At 46.2% G+C, this 18,219-nt stretch overlaps 1 long non-coding RNA gene across 2 annotated transcripts; it reads right to left on the reverse strand.

The window, feature by feature from the left end:
* Positions 1 to 854: 854 nt before the first annotated feature.
* LOC144891518 (uncharacterized) lies at positions 855 to 6,574 on the reverse strand. Of its 2 annotated transcripts, none has more exons than XR_013622969.1 (3): positions 6,492 to 6,574; positions 1,489 to 1,659; positions 855 to 1,299 (listed from the first exon to the last, which is right to left on the reverse strand). It is a non-coding gene; the product is annotated as an uncharacterized LOC144891518 (long non-coding RNA). The 2 variants fall into 2 exon arrangements; XR_013622968.1 differs by lacking the exon at positions 6,492 to 6,574 and adding an exon at positions 3,839 to 3,924.
* Between the last annotated feature and the right edge of the window lie 11,645 nt (positions 6,575 to 18,219).

The following is an 18,219-nucleotide window of genomic DNA, read 5'->3' on the forward strand; positions in this document are numbered from 1 at the left end:
AATATAATTTCAAGTTCTTTTTATATTCCCCTTTGTCCGTGTTTTAAGTCTGGTGTGGAGGATCCCATAGGATTTTAGTTTTATCGTTGCGTTTTTCCTGTCACGGGTATTTATTGCAATAAATCGTTTTGTTATTTTTCCCTGTACATTTTAAATCTGTTTTTTTGTTTGAGTTATTATATTTGCAGGTTTTGGGACTGCGGGCGGGTTCAACAAGTAAGACCCTTCCTTCATCCCTCTCCCATCTCTTTATTCCTCCCGCATATAATAAAATCCGCTGTTTGAACATTGCCTCCGAGTAAAGTTCGCTATTGCCTATTCGTGACTCTCCCGGTGTTAACTGAGAGCAGTCACACGACAATATGTTGTTTGTGTGGTCACATGATACACAAGCGGATCGAAGGTTATGTGACCTGCCTCACAGGTATTGAGTTTCCGCCATGTTGGCTGAAATACACAAGTCGTGTTAACTCTGGTCCCGTGTATTCGTGTGGTTTATCCGTCACGATATAACACACCACATTCAAGTATGGAAGGTCACCGGGTTGGCTTGTACTGTTCCCTACGGTACTGTTGGTACGGTACTGTTGTCATCGGAATCTCCTGTCTCAGGTAGGGAACACAGGTCCTATATCATATTTTTAAAAATTGCTTACTAATGTCCTAATAAATGTACAAGTACAATGACATCTACTCCTGTCTTTGTGTTGTACGAGATGAATGTAAAGCTCCTCCAAGATCCTTCGATAAAAGTAAAAAAAGACTTGTAGAGATTGCAAACCATTTTGAGATTCGAATCGAAATGGGAATAATTTCTGAAAGATTGGGGGAAAGAAAACTCCATATAGCAAACAAAAAGCTTCATCCTTTACTTGCATCATTTCACCACATCGGGCCAAATGTTGCTGTTTTGATATCATGAGGCAATTAAGACTTGCATAACGGCTGTTTAGATCATGTCTGTACCATTTTACACTCCACCAAACTGCAGCTTCATTCATCCATAGATTGGAGTTCAGATGTACTTGTAAATTGGTTTATGTTCCACAATCTGTAGTTCTAGTTTCACTGGACATTTATACAAATATGAAAGCAGTGTCTCGGTGTATGTTGCAAGAAAGTGATATTTGAATGGTGGAATTCTCCTGATGAGGATGGCACAGATGATCAGAATGTTTGCTCGACGTTTTATCACCGGTGGTGTGGCCATGCACCCGTGAAACGTGCCGTACATAAAACGGCGAATAAATACGTCTTCCAAGGTACGCTTGGCAGCTCCCTCTTCTCCATCCAGATTGCCTGGAAAGACACAAAGTAGAGTATATGGAGGAGTGAGCTTTCTTTCTGAAGTAATAGTTAATATTGGTTAAGTTTGTTTACATTCATCTCATACAACAAAGATAGGAGTAGATGTCATTGTACTTGAACATTTATTAGGACATTAGTAAGCAATGAAAGAAAACATGATATAGGACCTGTGTTCCCTACCTGAGACAGGAGATTCCGATGACAACAGTACCGTGAACAGTACAAGCCAGCCCGGTGACCTTCCATACTTGAATGTGGTGTGTTATATCGTGACGGATAAACCACACGAATACACGGGACCAGAGTCAACGCGACTCATGTATTTCAGCCAACATGGCGGAAACTCAATACCTGTGAGGCAGTAAATTGGTTAAGTAATAGTTAATGGCCTTAAAACCATCATTCATTCATTCATTCAATCAATAACGGCCCAAATAATGTCGAACTTGAAGACAAATGCATATGGAAATATACTCAAATGAAATAATACTATAAAAATAAACAGGAACAAATACACAAGCATTTCAGCACTTGGTGAACAACTCGACTAATTCAGAACTTTCCTTTCCTGGCTTCAGAACAGGAAAAGTCTTAGCGCCTCTAGCTTTGTCACCACCTTGTCGAGAGTTAAGCCCTTCGTCTGCAGGGACTGCTGTGTAAGATTAACTTCCTGAAGTACATCACACCAGAAGTACAGGTAGCACAGAAAAGTGAAATCACAGACAGCAGTCAAAAGACCTTGTGCTGCTCCTCTTGTGTCCAAATTTTCATGTGGATCACAAAGAGCTTCAATCGCAGCCACAAACTTACCAATCTTTTTTTTGACTGGCTTAACTGCATCATGATGAGCACTCCAGCATGTTGTTGATAGCCTTTTCAATGACACTCCAGTATGGTCAATTAATACATCCCATCGACTGGTGGAAGCAGCAAAGAAATAAAACATCTCTCAAGAGTTCCAAAAAACGTCACACACGATGCATTTTCAGGAAAAGAGTGCTGACCGCAAAAGTTCAGCGAATGGTCCACACATCCATTAAAAATAGCTTTCTTGTTCTTTCCCTTGAGAATGGCTTGTACACCTCCATGGATTCCAGCCATCGTGGCAGCATTATCGTAACCTCGAGCGCTGCACATCATTATGTCCAATCCATCACTTTCCAGTTTTTTAAAGAATGTCAGAACTGAGGTCAGCAGCTTTTTCCCCTTTGAAGGAAAAAATCCTAGAAATACTTCTTTCACTTCAACTTTCCTATTGTTGATTTTTACATATCTGATCACTTCGGACATCTGGTCAGTATGTGATATGTCAGGTGTGCTGTCGAACATGATCCCAAAGTCCTTCGCAGACTTTATGTCCATGACAAGCTTCTCCTTCACATGATTTGCCAGGGTACTTATAAACTTATTCTGAGTTTTTGGTAAAATATAAGAGACTGATACTTTAAGTTTACATGTGCTGCGCTTTAATCTCATTGGGTGCTCTTTCAGCACTGGATCATATTTTGAAAGCATCTCAAGAAAGTTCCCTTTATTCAATGAAGATTCATCTTCCTTGTGGCCACGGAATGCCAATTCTGCTTGGCAAGAAACAATGTGATATCAAGCAATCTGTCCAAGATGTCCCTCCACTTTTTCTTCTCCATTTCCATCAAAACAATAGTTTCAGCGTCAATGGTTTTGTGCAGCCTCAGTCCTGCTGCCAATGTTTTCCACTTTTCAAGGCAACGTCCGTGCTCTTCGGATGTCTCATTGTCTCATGGTTATGTACTTTCGGGCTCAGTTTCCACCACTTCTGAAACCCAGTCACAAATTTGGATGTCGTATCTGTGGCACTAACGGCAAACAGTCGGCAGCAAAAACAGTATAAACTCTCGCTGACGAGTGAGTAAACCATCCATGACCGCAGAATTTTCTCACCATTTGGCATCACCTTGTAAAACCACTCTTTTGAAAGCTGGCGCACATCTCCCTTTGCTTTTGCATCTTGCCTTGCCGCAACACTGAAAGGCCCATCTTTGTTCTGGAAAGAAGCACTTCCCCTTTTGATGATTTCAACCCGAAAATGATCTGGAACTGGTATCTCCCAGAAAGAAACATCACATAAAATTTGCAAATCTTTCTCCTCAACGTCACTCATCTCATTTACAGTATCATGGCTGGAGTCACTTTCAGCACTCTCTTCTCCTTCAAATTCTGCCATTTCCACTCCTTGCTCTTCTGCAGAATGCATGCTAGCATCAGAAGAATCAGCTTTATCAATTGGAGACTGACGAGCAGTGTCTTTTGATGAACCCTGGCCTTTGATGAACCCGTTTATTCGTTGGCTCCGTGAAACTACAACATGAGAAACGAGCATGAAATTACCGACAGATCTCATTACAAGGTACAAAAATTGCAATTCACAATTTCGGCTTCGATACAAACAATTACACTTCTAGTTCTTGTCGTTCTGCACGAGAAAACAGCAATGGCAATGTGATAAACGTTTTATGTATCAAGGAAACGAATGAGCTAACTGATTACATACCAACTATGGATCCGTAATTAATCTCTCGCAAGACATCAGTGTTCATTCACTCTCAGCACGATGTTCTCCGGTTCGTAGACCAAACATGGCCGCAGGCCGCTACAAATCGCGTCACCACATGGCACATGATCGCGCTCCAGATCGTGAAACTTATAAAGACTTCACTAATTAAAATATGGAAATAGCTGTGGGGCCTAATGTTGCCGGTATACGTCACAAAAATCAATATGTAAAGTGCTGTTAAGAAAAAGAAGGTGTGAATCACCGTTAAAACCTCATTCCCACAGCTGCTACACCGTCATAACCTTTGGCATGGCAAAAATGAAATGAAAGGTTTGCTTGGTTATGAAAACTCATGTGGTTGGCAGTCATTACAGTCATATTTCTTAGATAAATTAATACTAACAACAAAATTGTTTTGTAAAATCTTTTTACCTTGAATTACAACATTATTAGTTACAACATTATGAGTAACTGCGCGGAAGCCTATTATATTTTTTCCTTCTTTTTATTTAATTACTACTTCATTCTCAAAAAAGTTATTGATATAGGTTCACAAATACTAATTACCACAACATTGTAGATAAAACACCAGAAAATTTGACAGAAGCAGCGACGATAAATACACCAGCGGCAACGAAAACAGCGCGTTTTTGGAGCGCGTGCAAATGAACCACGTGATTCGAAGCGTCATTGTAATTGGGTAATAATGACCGCTCTGACCAGAGCACATTAGAAGGTTCAAAAAGTAAATTAGCATGGAGTTTTAGCCTTGTAGGTATATTGATACATGTAAGCTGGGCTTACGGAAAATGTTTTTATTGTTTTAAATAACCACAGGGATATTTTAAAAAAAAATTAATACATTTCTGCTGAAACACTGCAAAAATTTGGTGTCATCCCCTCTGAAAGTGTCACCCGGTGCGGTCCACACCCCCTGCAGCCCCCTCGTGACGCCAGTGACGTGAGCTGCATCTTTGTATTTACATTAGTTAAAATAGGAGTTCAAATGACAAGTGACAAGACAACACAACACAACACAGGACATACGCTGTACAGATATATATATAGATGTATATATGCGTGTGTGTGTGTGTGTGTGTGTGTGTGTGTGTGTGTGTGTGTGTGTGTGTATGTGTCTGTGCGTGTGTGTGTGTGTGTGTGTGTGTGTGTCTGTGTGTGTGTGTCTGTGCGTGTGTCTCTGTGCGTGTGTCTCTGTGCGTGTGTCTCTGTGCGTGTGTCTCTGTGCGTGTGTCTGTCCCCCTTCATAAGGCTAGGTTTCAGGTTTTAAAGGATTTGAGTAGTGCTTTAGGAGGAATTTGAGTGGGGGTGTCTAAGGGGCAATCTTTGTGTCAACACACGACTGTGTCAACCGGTTAAAAGACCTAAAATACCCCAAAGACGCAGATGACCCAATGGACCCCAAACACCCAAAATACCCCATCAACTGTTGAAGACACAAAAGACCATGAAGACCTCAAGGATTCTGAAGACCCAAAATACCCCAAAGACCCTGAGGATCGAAAAGACCTAAACAACCCCAAGGACCCAAATGACAGAGGACCAAAAAGACACCAAGGACTCAGAAGACCCCCAACTACTCTGAAGATCCAAAATACCCCAAAGACCCAAAAGACTAAAAAGTCCACGAAGACCAAATAGGTCTTCTTTGGTCCGAAGACCAAAGAAATAGGGCTTTTCCATGTTGTGGTGAGTACCAAGATGGTAATTGTTCTTCCATTGTGATGTCATCGACGCAATGTTACTGTTGCTAGGTTATATTTGATCGGTGGGCATTGTGATAGTTGTTTCTTCACGAATCCAACGGATTTCAGAGCAGCTGGTTGTGTTTATAAGAGTCTTTGCGATATTCCTGAAGTTTGTTCTCTTTTCCTTCGACATGGGAAATAACCAAACAAGGCAGGGGAAGCCGGAGCGTTCCGTATGGAGGAATTTCCGCAGGAGGTTCCGAACAAACCGGGTGCAGTAACATTCATCTTTCTTCACATTTTGCTGATATTTGTGATGAAGTAACCGTGACGGTAATGAATATAGAAATAGGCGATGAAAGCTGGGTTATTGTTGTGAAGACTCCCAAAATGCAATGAATGATTATATAATAACATGTATATCGATTATCTTACTATAATTCACCAAATGTCCGTCCGTTTGTCCGTCCATGTATGTGCCGAGGCCACGCCTAGTCCCCGGGCGTGGCCGATCGGTCGAAGGGCGGGGCATGCGCTTTCGCTCCCCGCCTGGGCGCTCGCGCCACCCACTGGTGCGCGGAATTATTGCCCCTTGTGCCCGCCACACTATATCGTTTTTACAATTTTTCCAAGTTTTCCAAACACGATGGAATAAAATTTACCGATATGAGCAGTGATGCGGCTTTTATTGAAATGTTACAAATACTGTTTAGATTTTGATGAGCACTACGAACCTGCAGCGAACCCGGAAATGGACAGATGGCGGCAATGCGCGGGTTTGATAATATCCAAATACAACCCACATTCATTCGTAATGTTAAATCGTTAAACGTTAATCGTGTTGATCGTTTTGTTAAAGTATCAATTGATGATTGGAATCGAGTGAATACAATTGCGATTTTGAATTCGTGATGGCGTTCACACAACCGTACGGAACTTCACACCTGTAATGGCCTCACGCCAGTTGTGTGGAACCGGAAGTGCTTGCTCGCGTTGTTGAGAACGAAGAGGAGCTCCGGCCAGGGGGCAGGCGGTGTGTGCACGGGGTCGTCGACATGGACCTCGTTCCGGGTGCTGAAACAAATGATTGTTCTCTTTGATCATCGCCTCGTGATCTATTCTACATCAGAACTTTACATGGTGATTGGTGGCAGCGGTTTTCGAGCTCATCGAGGTACAAAGCCGGTGTTTCCCGTCCCTCTTGTAATCGGTTCATTCCTCGCTGACCTCGCACCCCCGTTCACAATGGCGGACCTGGCGGGAGCTCCGTGCATGGATTGGACCGCGCCTAACACAGCGGCGGCTTCTTTAAGATGTTTAGGCAGCGATTGGAGCTCAACTTTCAAGTTCGAGACATTACAGGTAATGGTCGCTGGAACCCCCGGACGTCACATGCTCGTGTTCATCTTCACGGCATAGACCAAGAAGGTACACCGGACCCTCGAGTTCCACGACACACCCATGCGTAAGGTATTCGCGGTTTCCTCACACTCAGTGTTCACTATGCCAGAACTTACTTTTTCCACATGCGAAATTTGCATTCATGTTTATTTAAATTATACAAATTTTTTTTTTTTTTTTTTGTTTTTGTTTTTGTATACAAGATCGAGGCTCGTGAAAGAGCGAACATTAATCACACAGAAAGACAAACCGACACATAAAACATATAACATCGGGAGCGGTAGACAAGATGGGGAGAGAGGGGGAAGGACACAAACACAACATTTGAGAGCAGGGACCGAGAGAAATGGAGACATCGAGAGATCTGAGAGAGGGCGAGGGCTTTGGGGGGGGGGGGGGGGCATGGGAAGGGGGCGGTGGGAGAGGTATAAAACATATGGACACTGCCAGGACTTCCAGGAAAGAAGTTGGAATTTCAAACAAGGTGGATCTGGGGTGAATTAGCGGGGGTAGAAAAGATCAAGGTTTTGGATGGGGGAAGATAAGAGATGGTGGTGAACAGCTGTTTTAAAGACCTGGAGGGAGGAGTGGGATTGAAGGGAGTGAGGGAGTTTGTTCCAGAGGCGGGAGAAAAGAGGAATGAAAGAGTGAAGGTGAGCAGAGAGCCGAGATTTCGGCAGTTTAACCATCAGAGGGTTGCTGGCAGATCTTGTGCGACCTGTAGGAATATTTGGGGGACAGAGCACAGAGAGAGCTGGGGGTGCAAGGCCGGAGAGGAGTCGGTAGAAGACAGAAAGACCACCTACCTGCCTGCGGTGAGTGAGTGAAAGGCCCTCAGAGATAGCTTCATCGCGGGAGATTCCAATAATTCTGAAAGCTTTGGTTTCAACAGCGTGAAGCCGAGCTAGGTGTGAGGCAGGAGCACCGGCCCATAGGGGAGAACAGTATTCCATTGAGCTGCGGATGAAAGCCTTGTATGTGGTGAGGAGCTCAGGTGTGCCGAGGAAGGACTTCGCACGACGGAGGATGCCCAGTCGGCGACTGGCTTTGGAGGCCAGCTTGGAAATGTGGTTTTCCCAAGAAAGATCATGGCAGATAGTGAGACCCAAAATCTTGAGCGACAGAACTTCTTGGAGAGGATTGTTGAGAAAGTAGATGGGAGGGTTGTCCAGTCGATCTTTTCGGAGAGACATAGTAAGAGTGTGAGATTTGTCAGGATTGAAAGACATGTTCCACTTGTTTGACCAGTCTGTGATTTTGTCCAGGTCTTCAGAGAGTGAGGAGGCAGCAGACTGCCGATCTGAGGGAAGAGGAATGGAGCGGCAGAGAGTGGAGTCATCAGCAAAGAGATAGAGAGGATTTTCGAGAGAGTCAGAGAGATCATTGATGAAGACCAGAAAAAGCACGGGGCCCAGAACACTGCCTTGGGGAACTCCAGCCTGAACAGGAAGAGGAGATGAGAGAAACCCATTCAGGGCCACACGTTGACGACGACTAGAGAGGAAGTCCGCCAGCCATGCGTGGAGATTTCCATGGATACCAAAGGAGGAGAGTTTGGTGAGCAGAGCGGGGTGCCAGACCATGTCGAAGGCACGTGATATGTCGAGGGAGACAGCTCTAATTTCCTGTTTGGCATTGAGGACCTCCATCCATTGTTGAGACAGCAGAAGCAGCATATCCAGAGTAGAGTGACCTGGTCTGAAACCAAATTGATGATCAGAGATCAAGCCATTGGAGAAGAGGAAAGATTTCATATCCGAAGCAATGATGGATTCCATGACTTTGCTGATAATTGGGAGAAGGCTGATTGGTCTGTAGTTGCTAGGTTCTGTTTTTGCACCTTTTTTGTGCAAAGCGGTGATGTTGGCTGATTTCCAAGCAGATGGCAGTTGACCTTGAGCAAAAGAGAGGGTGAAGAGAACAGAGAGAGGGTGAGATAGAGCAGCAGAGCAGGATTTTAGGACCCGTGGGCTGATGCCGTCGGGTCCAGTTGCAGAATCAGAGTCGAGGGTTGACAGAAACTTTTCCACCTTGTCAGGAGGAAAGGACACGGAGTCCAGGAGCAGCAGGGTACGACTGGGTATGGTGGGTACAGAGAGGGATGGGTTTGGGACACAAGATTTAGAGGCAAACACAGAGTTGAGGCATTCAGCTTTTTCACGTGCGGAGTCAGCTGTGTAGCCGTTTGAGGTAAGGGAGGGGATGGAGGGGGAACAAACACCAGAAACGGATTTGACCAGACGCCACCAGGATTTGGAAGAGGGAGACAGATAAGAGAGTTCGGTCTTGAGAACGGAGAGATATTGTTTCCTGGCTCTCCTGAGGGTGGACACACACTTGTTTCGGGCTTTGCGGAAAGGAAATGAGATTTCCTTCCGTTGGATTTGCTTTCCAGGAGACGAAGGCAAGTTGTTTCTGGGCAACAGCCTCACCACAAGATTCCGTGTACCATGGACGGGAGGAAGGGTATGACAACTGAAGACGAGATGGGATAAATCTGTGCATGAGAGAGAGCAATTTACTTTGGAAGAATTCCCAGGATGAGTTGATGTCAGAGGTGGTAGAGATGGGAGACCAGTCCAGATGATTGATGGCTGCTTGAAGACCGTGCCAGTTGGCCTGAGTGAAATGCCAGACTCGTCGACGCTGAGCAGGCTCCCTGAGGATGGTCAGAGAGATGTCCACTTTAACAAGGACATGATCAGATGATCCGATCGGAGCAGAAGAAGAGCAGCAGACATTTTCAGGGAAGTTAGTCATAACCAAGTCCAGAAGAGAAGATGTTCCGTTGACTGAGACCGTTTGGTCGGGAAATTGACAGATTGTGTCAGTCCCAGTGAGTCGCAGAAGTCCTTTGCTGAGGAGCCATGGCTGGTGAGAGAGGTACCCACACCCAGCCAACTGGCATGATGACAGTTGAAATCACCACATATGAGGAAGAGAGAGTTGGGATGAGTAGATAGAAGTTGGTCCATATCATCAGACAGCGAGATGTAGATGGAGTCATCACTGTTTGGTGGACGGTACAACACACATATGAACAAGAGGTGGGAGCGAAGGGGAAGCCGTAGCCAGAGGTATTCCTGGGGGTGAGGTGGAGAGAGTGCAGTGCAGGGCGAGAGAGGAAGAGAGTTTTTGATAAAGATAGCAACCCCGCCTCCAGGACGAGGCTCAGGTCTATCATACCGGAGGAGGGAGTAGCCCGGGAGAGATACTATGGAATCGGAGACATCATAAAGGAGGAAAGTTTCTGTTAAGCAGATCACGTCTGGTTTGACAGAAGCATCCTGTATGGAGAGATCAGTTAAGTTTGAACGAAGGCCCCGGATGTTTGAGGTCCATACCGTTAATGAAGAGGAAGGGGGAGCATCAGATACAGAACAGGGGGGAGGAGGGGTAGGGTAAGATGTGGAAGAGGTGGAAGAGGTAGGGAGAGCTGTTGAAGGTGTGTCAGAGATTTCAGAATAGCTCGGAGAAAGGGAAGGATGGGGCGGACAAAAGGTTTGATGGTGATTGGGTGAGCCACAATGAGGTGTTATTTGAGGAGGGGGAAGAGCGAGGCAGAAGGTTGGGGGAGATGGAGGTGAGAGTTTGAAGGGGGAAGAAGCGGGGAGGACGCTTTGAGGAGGGGGAGTGAGAGGGGGGAAATTGAGAAGCAATGAGGGTGGGGAGATTTGAAGGGGAGGGGTGAGGGGGGAGTTTGGGAGGGAAGGGACAAGGGGAGGGATTTGAAAGGGATGGGATATGGGGGAGATTTGGAGGGGAGGGGTGAGGCAGGAGTCTAGGAGGGGAGGGGCGAGGGGGCGTCTTGGCGGGGAGGGGTGAGGGGGTAGTTTAGGAGGGAGGGGGCAAGGGGGGAGATTTGAAAGGGATGGGTGATGGGGAAGATTTGGAGGGGAGGGGTTATGGGGAAGATTTGGAGGGGAGGGGTGAGATTGGATTTTTGAAAGTGTACGATTTATGGGAAACGAACATTTATTGCAAAATGAGTTTCTTGTGACCTTTGAGTTAAAAATACGTTTAAGGACGCTGGATGGAGGATGGAGTGCAGGAGAGTTTAGGGAATGTAGAAAAAAGGCACTATAGGAGATGGATATTTTTTTTGGGATGAATTGATTTGGTGAGCAAGTCGAAAGCAGCCTTTTAAAGAAGAAGAAGAAAAAGGTGTTATAAAATATGATGGAATACATAACTTGAGGGGAAAGTGTAAACATTGAAGGTTAATGAGTGAAAACTATCTGGGGAAATGGGGGAGAAACACGTGGTCGAAGAACGAACGAACGAATCCGAACGAATAAGAATGAAAAAACGAATGAGAACAGTGAAGGAAATGTTTTTTTTTTTTGTTTTTTTTGAGTTGAGATTTACACGAGGAAGTAGGCTATGGGTGAAAAGACTGGGAATACAGAGAACGAAAGTTATTGGATCACAAACGACGGACCGCTGAGAGAAAAACAAAGCCTCAAGGTTGTACAGTGCACACTGTACAAGGCCTCAAGACACGACACGAATTAACACGATTTTCAATACAGGTATGAAAGATTTGCACCGAAAATCACCGATTTGCACCGATTAACAATGGACTACAAAATGTAAATGTTTCATGATATTTGTTATATTATATCACCTTTATCTATCAATATTGTTGAAATGAAGATCAAATAGCTGTATGTAGAAATATGTTGAAAAAGTCAAAACTTTACATGGGGTGTACTTACTTTTTCACGTGACTGTATGTGTCTGCATTTCAGGAAAGTAATGTGTGTGCCGTGTCAGCATTTCAAAAATATATTTTCTCGGCAACCGTTGGTCAGATTGACATGAAATTTTCACCATAGGAGGGCCTCCTCCTCTATAATATTTTCGTGAATATTATGACATCACAGGTATTGATGACATCACATCACAAGTATTCTTGAGGTCAACATAGGCCAAAAGGTCAACATAGGCTAAATTACTAAAATCCTCAATTTTCATCTGATTAACTTGAAATTTGAAGAGGACTTGCATATCGGGTCACTGAATTCAACCACCAAGTATTTTTGAGGTCAACATAGGCCAAATTTGAAAAATCCTCAATTTTCATCCGATTAACTTGAAATTTGAAGAGGACTTGCATATCGGGTCACTGAATTCAACTACCAAGTATTTTTGAGGTCAACACAGGCTAAATTTGAAAAATCCTCAATTTTCATCCGATTAACTTGAAATTTGAAGAGGACTTGCATATCGGGTCACTGAATTCAACCACCAAGTATTTTTGAGGTCAACATAGGCTAAATTACTAAAATCCTCAATTTTCATCTGATTAACTTGAAATTTGAAGAGGACTTGCATATCTGGTCACTGAATTCAACCACCAAGTATTTTTGAGGTCAACATAGGCTAAATTACTAAAATCCTCAATTTTCATCTGATTAACTTGAAATTTGAAGAGGACTTGCATATCTGGTCACTGAATTCAACCACCAAGTATGTTTGAGGTCAACATAGGCCAAATTTGAAAAATCCTCAATTTTCATCCGATTGAATTGAAAATTGAACAGCATTTGCACATTGAGTCACTAAATAGGGAAACTACTATTTTTGAGGTCAAAAGGTCAAAGGTCAACTCAAGGCCAACCTTCCAAAATCATCATTTTTCATCTGAAAAATCGTCACTTTTCTTCCTATTGGCCCGAGCTTTGATCAAGATTGTCAATTTTAATCTCGATGAAGTGGACAATTTGCTGTATCAATGGAATTGTGGGGGGCGGATAGTGGGGGGTGGATTTTGCAAGTATCCTCCGCATGACGTCTTCTTTTTTATTAATTTGGCATGGGGGTGGTGTAACTTGAGTGTACTTATGCTTATTTTTATTTTTACCTGTACTTGACCTATTTCGTTAGCCCCCCCCCCCCCCCGTTCTCGATGCAATATCAGTTTTCAGCGGCATCGTCGGGCGCCAGAGGTGCACGGCCATGCCGCCCTGGAAGTTGTTTATCACACCTGGAGGTTTGGTGCTTTCGACGTCACACCTTAAACCGTTATCTGTGTGAGCAGAAAGATCGGAAACTGCAGCTGGACACTATTCCAGCAAGTCTGACTGAACATGATGTGAAGCTGCCAGATGTAAACAACCATGCTGATGACATTAATGAAGAGAAGAGAAAGTCCGCGCTTCGCAAAGAGTAAGCGTGCATCTTTCGCTACCAAGAAATTCGACAATCCTTCCTTACACCAAACAGCATTGTTCAAATTGGGACAAAATTTTCTTCAATTTTGCAAGAAAGTTTGATAAGAGATTGTAATGTTGTTTCTCAGACTTTTTTTGCATTTCAGGTTCATCATGGCAGAGCTGCTGCAGACAGAGAAAACATACTGTTGCGAATATGGAATTTGGCCTCCATATCCGCTTGTAAATATTCCCCTATTTCCCCAATATTCCCCAACTATCCCCAATCCCCCATTCCCTAGTCCCATTGTCTGTAAACAACAATCAGTAGAGCCGACCTTCCCCTTTTTCCCCCATTAAATGTCGTGCCCAGGTCCACCGCATCACACGTAGACAACTTTCGGACATCTTGCTAGTTATTCTTAGTCTATGTCAGTTAAGGACTCGTTTCCATTAATTATGACTCTTCGTTGCACCAGAATGTGATTATATGGCACCAGTAGTGAGTTTAGGACCTTTCCCATACCTCCTCCCATCTTCTTCCCCAAACAACAACAACAACAACAGAGGGGCACGGCGCTGCGCGGGGGGGGAGTGTGCGTCCTGACACCGGCTCGGTTAGCCGCCATTGACAATGCGCTCCAGACCATGCGCTCCACGGGGTTACCACAAAGGGGCTGGCTGTCAGCTCCTCGTCAAGGGCGGAGCCTGGTAAACCCCCCGCACGCACCCAATGAGAAGCAACGTGCCGATTCCACGAGGCGGAGCTAACGAGCCGAGGGCGTGTCACTCCCCGCCGGATATACGCGGCCACGTAGCGGACGTGACGTCAGATGCGCCCCGAGCTTGAGCTTTGAGAAGCCAAGAGAGCCACCTCCGAGCGCTGAGAGACCTCCTGCATCTTTTGGACCGAGTCGATCCTGCCCTGAGCCCAGGTGCACCTGGAGCCATCGATACCCGCTTTCCTGCCATCAATCCCCGTGTGAGTCAGCCTTGTCCCGTTTACCTGTCGTCTGTTGGGGTTAATATAAGGTTGTGTCTAAGTGCCTATCTTCCTTTGCTGTCCCTCTCGTCCCTGTAATCTGACCTTCCATAACGAATATAATCTCCTCCGGAGGTCTTGAGAACTGAACCCTTGGAGTCGTGTCATTTGAAACCCAGCCGTGTGTCCTTTTCCTTTATTGCCCTAGCGTAGCGCGACTAGTCAACGTTCGAGTATAATCTTGTGCAGACGTGGTCATACCAAAACCGCTCGGTAAATAACATCCAAGCCACGTCGGTAACAATTGGTGTCGAGGAGTGGAATTCGAACCCGGGACTAAATTTATTAGGCCCAAATTTGTAACAAGTAGAATCGATTCGGAGCGCGTTTCCCGCGCGAAATTATAACGGCGAAATTTGAATTTGTTTTACGAAAAAAAAAAAAAAAAAAACCGAATTTTGAAAGTCGCGCTATGGCGGATCAAGACAGCTGGGGTCCGGTAAAGGAGAGTGAGGTAGGGTCGATCCAGGACCAAATTGAGGGACAAGAGGAGAGCGAAGCAGTGAGGGCGGCAGGTTCGCAAAATAGCGCCGTCACGCACGAAGTAGCGGGCGCGCAAAATGGCGCCTCGCAAGAGCGCGTGGTAGCCGAGGCCGCTGTATCAACGGGCTTTAACATGCAGCCGATTGACATGCAGGCCCTCATTGCGCAGTTACAGGCAGCTGTACAGATGAGTATGGAGAGCCAAATTGAGCGATTGGGTGAGCGGTTGGGGAACCGGATGGATGCTCAGGGTGAGCGATTGGAGGGCAAAATAGGGGTAATGAGGGACGAAGCGAGGGGTACCAGTGAGGGATTAGACAATAATTTTAAGGGATTAGACATGAAATTTGGGAAATTAGACGATAGATTAGGGGAAATACAGGAGGGGTTAACGGGGGTAGAAAACAGAATGGCCGCTCAAGAGAATCAAATGGAAGGGATGCAAAAAGGGTTAGAGGGGTTAGAAAACACCATGGAAGGCAAATTGAGGGACATGAGGGACCAAGCGGAAAGGGAAGTTAACCAAATGGGGCAGCAGATAGAGGGGGTCAGAATGGGGGTAGAAACCAAACTGGATGCTCACAGGAAGGAAATGGAGCAGATGAGGGTGGCATCTGGGCAGGAGATGCAAGTGATGGGGGAGGAGATCAGAAGAGGTGTGAGTGAGGAGGTCGGAGGAGTGCGCGAGGAGGTGAGGCACTGTAAGGAGCACATGGAGAAGGAGGTGAGAAAGGGGACTGTAAAGTTACAAGGGGGCATAGAGGCCCTGACGCAGGAGGTGGAACAGCTGACGGAGGGACAAAAAGAAGTAAAGGAGCAGGTTCAAAGGAACACTGCGGTATTAGGAGGATTAAAAGCGACACAGAAAGAACTAAAAGACGACTTGATAGCGACGAAGAGGGAATGTCAGATGGTACGTGAGGGACTGACAACGAGGTTGGACGAGGTGATAGAGGTAATGGAGACGAAGGACCGGCAGGTGAGGACGCACCTGGAAACGGTCAAGGTAGCCTTAGAGGATGAGCATGAGGAGACGTACCGGGGAATAAAAGAGGTGAAGCACAAATTAGAAGAAGTGGAAGAAGGGATGAGCGAAATTAAGAAGCGACGGAGAGGGGATAAGAAAGAGATAAAAGAGGAGATAAAAGAATTGGTCCAAAGTCTGTGTTTGGATCGTGATGATGTGCTCATTAACCGGATGAGGGATTCGCAGGTGATGGAGGAGAAGCGAAGAGGAAGAGGACCTGGTGTAAGTGGTGACCAATATGGTCGTGCGTATGATGCGCCAGGGGATTTAAGGAGCTTGGGGGTCGAGATGGACCCGGGTGTTCGTGAGAGGCCGTGGGTGAAGTGTGCGACAGGTCTGGTGTGCGAAAAAGGAGGTGTGCGAGGAAGTCCGGCTCTGGGGTGTGTGAGGAAAAAGTGCGTGCCAAGGAGTGAGGGTGCTGGCGAGAGTGAGTCGGTCGTAGCGCGTGTGCGAGGGGGCACATGGAAGCGCGGTGTGGTGAGTGTTACAGAGGGTGTAACGGGAGAGTGTGCGCGAGAAAGGTGTGTGACGGACAGGTGCATGGGGAAAGAGTGTGCTGTCAAGAGTAAGGGTGAGTGCGTGGTCAAGAGTGGAGGTGAGAGTATTGAGAGTGACAAGGAGAGTGAGTTGGTTGTGACAGGTGAGCGAGGATGTACACCTGGGATGGAAGGATGCACACCTGGAATGGTAGAGCGTGAGTGGGAATGCACGCTGGAGTTGGTGGTGAGGCACGTGGTTGGGTGTGCGAATGAGGGCACACCTGTGATTGTCACAGAGGAGGTGACTGAGGAGGGGGCGCGAAGAGGTGTTTTGGTGAGGTGTGCGACCAACGAATGTGTGCCAAAGTGTTCGGTGGTCAGGTGTGTGACCAAGGCTGTGAGTGGAATGGGTGTACCGAGGTGTGTAAGGAAAGGTATGAGGAGCATGGAAACGGCTGGATGTGTGAGCAAGGAACGGGCTGCGGGGTGTAAGCGTCCAGGTGAAGCATCGACGTTAGACGGGGTAGAGTTTAGAACGACTTATAGCCGAATCGGGCCCTCGGTGCGTGCTGGGCCTCGCTTTGAACGGCCGCGTCCGTGCTCCACTAGGCGGAGCTGGCAGCCCGATAGAAAGGGTCGTCATGGCGACCACTTTTTGGTGAGGCATTCCGGCAGGCCGAGATCGAGCCATGGGATGGCTCCGTGCCGAGATGGTGCGTGGGATCTCGGCCCGGGTAAACCTCCTTCCCTGCACCGAATGCGGGATGTATCCAGCCGCTGGCACAAAACAACCAGCATTCATTGTTTGGCTTTACGAAGCCGGGCTTTGGACAGGAATTGGCGCACCGAGAGGTATTAGTGAGTAGACTGGGTGATGAGGTTAGTGTTTTGGACCCAAAATTAGAGAAAAACAAAATTTGATGATTGGCAAGGGATTGGCAGTAGTGATTGGCAGATGATGGGCAGTGATTGGCAAATTTTTAATTTGTTGAAATTTGATGTGCAAAATTGGTAGTGAGAGACCCCCGATGTGGTGGGATGGCAAATCCACCATCCCTTCCCGGGGGGCAAAGGAGCACTAGCTTATGGGGTGTATGGCAGTGAAAACTAGCCCGGGTGGGTTAGGTTATATGGATAGGGCCCTAGAAGATGACATTAGGTGACGTTAAGGTTAGTTAGTGACTGATACCTGTAGTGGGGACGCAGGTAGTTTAGTGTGGATGATAATGACGAGGGAGCGCAATAGTTTAAAGGGACGACTGGGAAGCGCAAGTTTCAGAAGGGCGTAGTTAGCTGAGATGATGCTGTGTGTGTGAGAATTGAACAGGTGTGATTGCACAGGTGTGCAACTGAACAGGTGTGATTGCACAGGTGTGCAACTGGACAGGTGTGATTGCACAGGTGTGCATCTGGACAGGTGTGTGGAGCAGTGTATGAGTAGTGAGTGTTGTGGATCAGCGCGAATGCGCTTGGGGAGAGAAGGGTGCGGGTGGCACCAGGTGTGAGAGCACAGGTGTGCAGGTACAGGTGTGTGGAGAGAGTTGGAGTAAGTGGTACGGAGTGGTGTGCATGGTGCGAAGGTGTGGATGGGGGAAGAGTGGACCCCTTTCACGAGTACCCGGGGCGGGTAGTGTAAGTGTTAGGTAGAGGGAACTACATTGCGTGCCACACTAAAGTAGGTAAAAATTTATCGGGTCGGGACGCCCCGAGGGTAGAGAAGGGTGCAATGTTGCGAATATGGAATTTGGCCTCCATATCCGCTTGTAAATATTCCCCTATTTCCCCAATATTCCCCAACTATCCCCAATCCCCCATTCCCTAGTCCCATTGTCTGTAAACAACAATCAGTAGAGCCGACCTTCCCCTTTTTCCCCCATTAAATGTCGTGCCCAGGTCCACCGCATCACACGTAGACAACTTTCGGACATCTTGCTAGTTATTCTTAGTCTATGTCAGTTAAGGACTCGTTTCCATTAATTATGACTCTTCGTTGCACCAGAATGTGATTATATGGCACCAGTAGTGAGTTTAGGACCTTTCCCATACCTCCTCCCATCTTCTTCCCCAAACAACAACAACAACAAC

This window comes from Myxine glutinosa, chromosome 4, assembly GCF_964187855.1.
Source record: "Myxine glutinosa chromosome 4, kmMyxGlut1.1, whole genome shotgun sequence".
Taxonomy (NCBI): Eukaryota; Metazoa; Chordata; class Myxini; order Myxiniformes; family Myxinidae; genus Myxine; species Myxine glutinosa.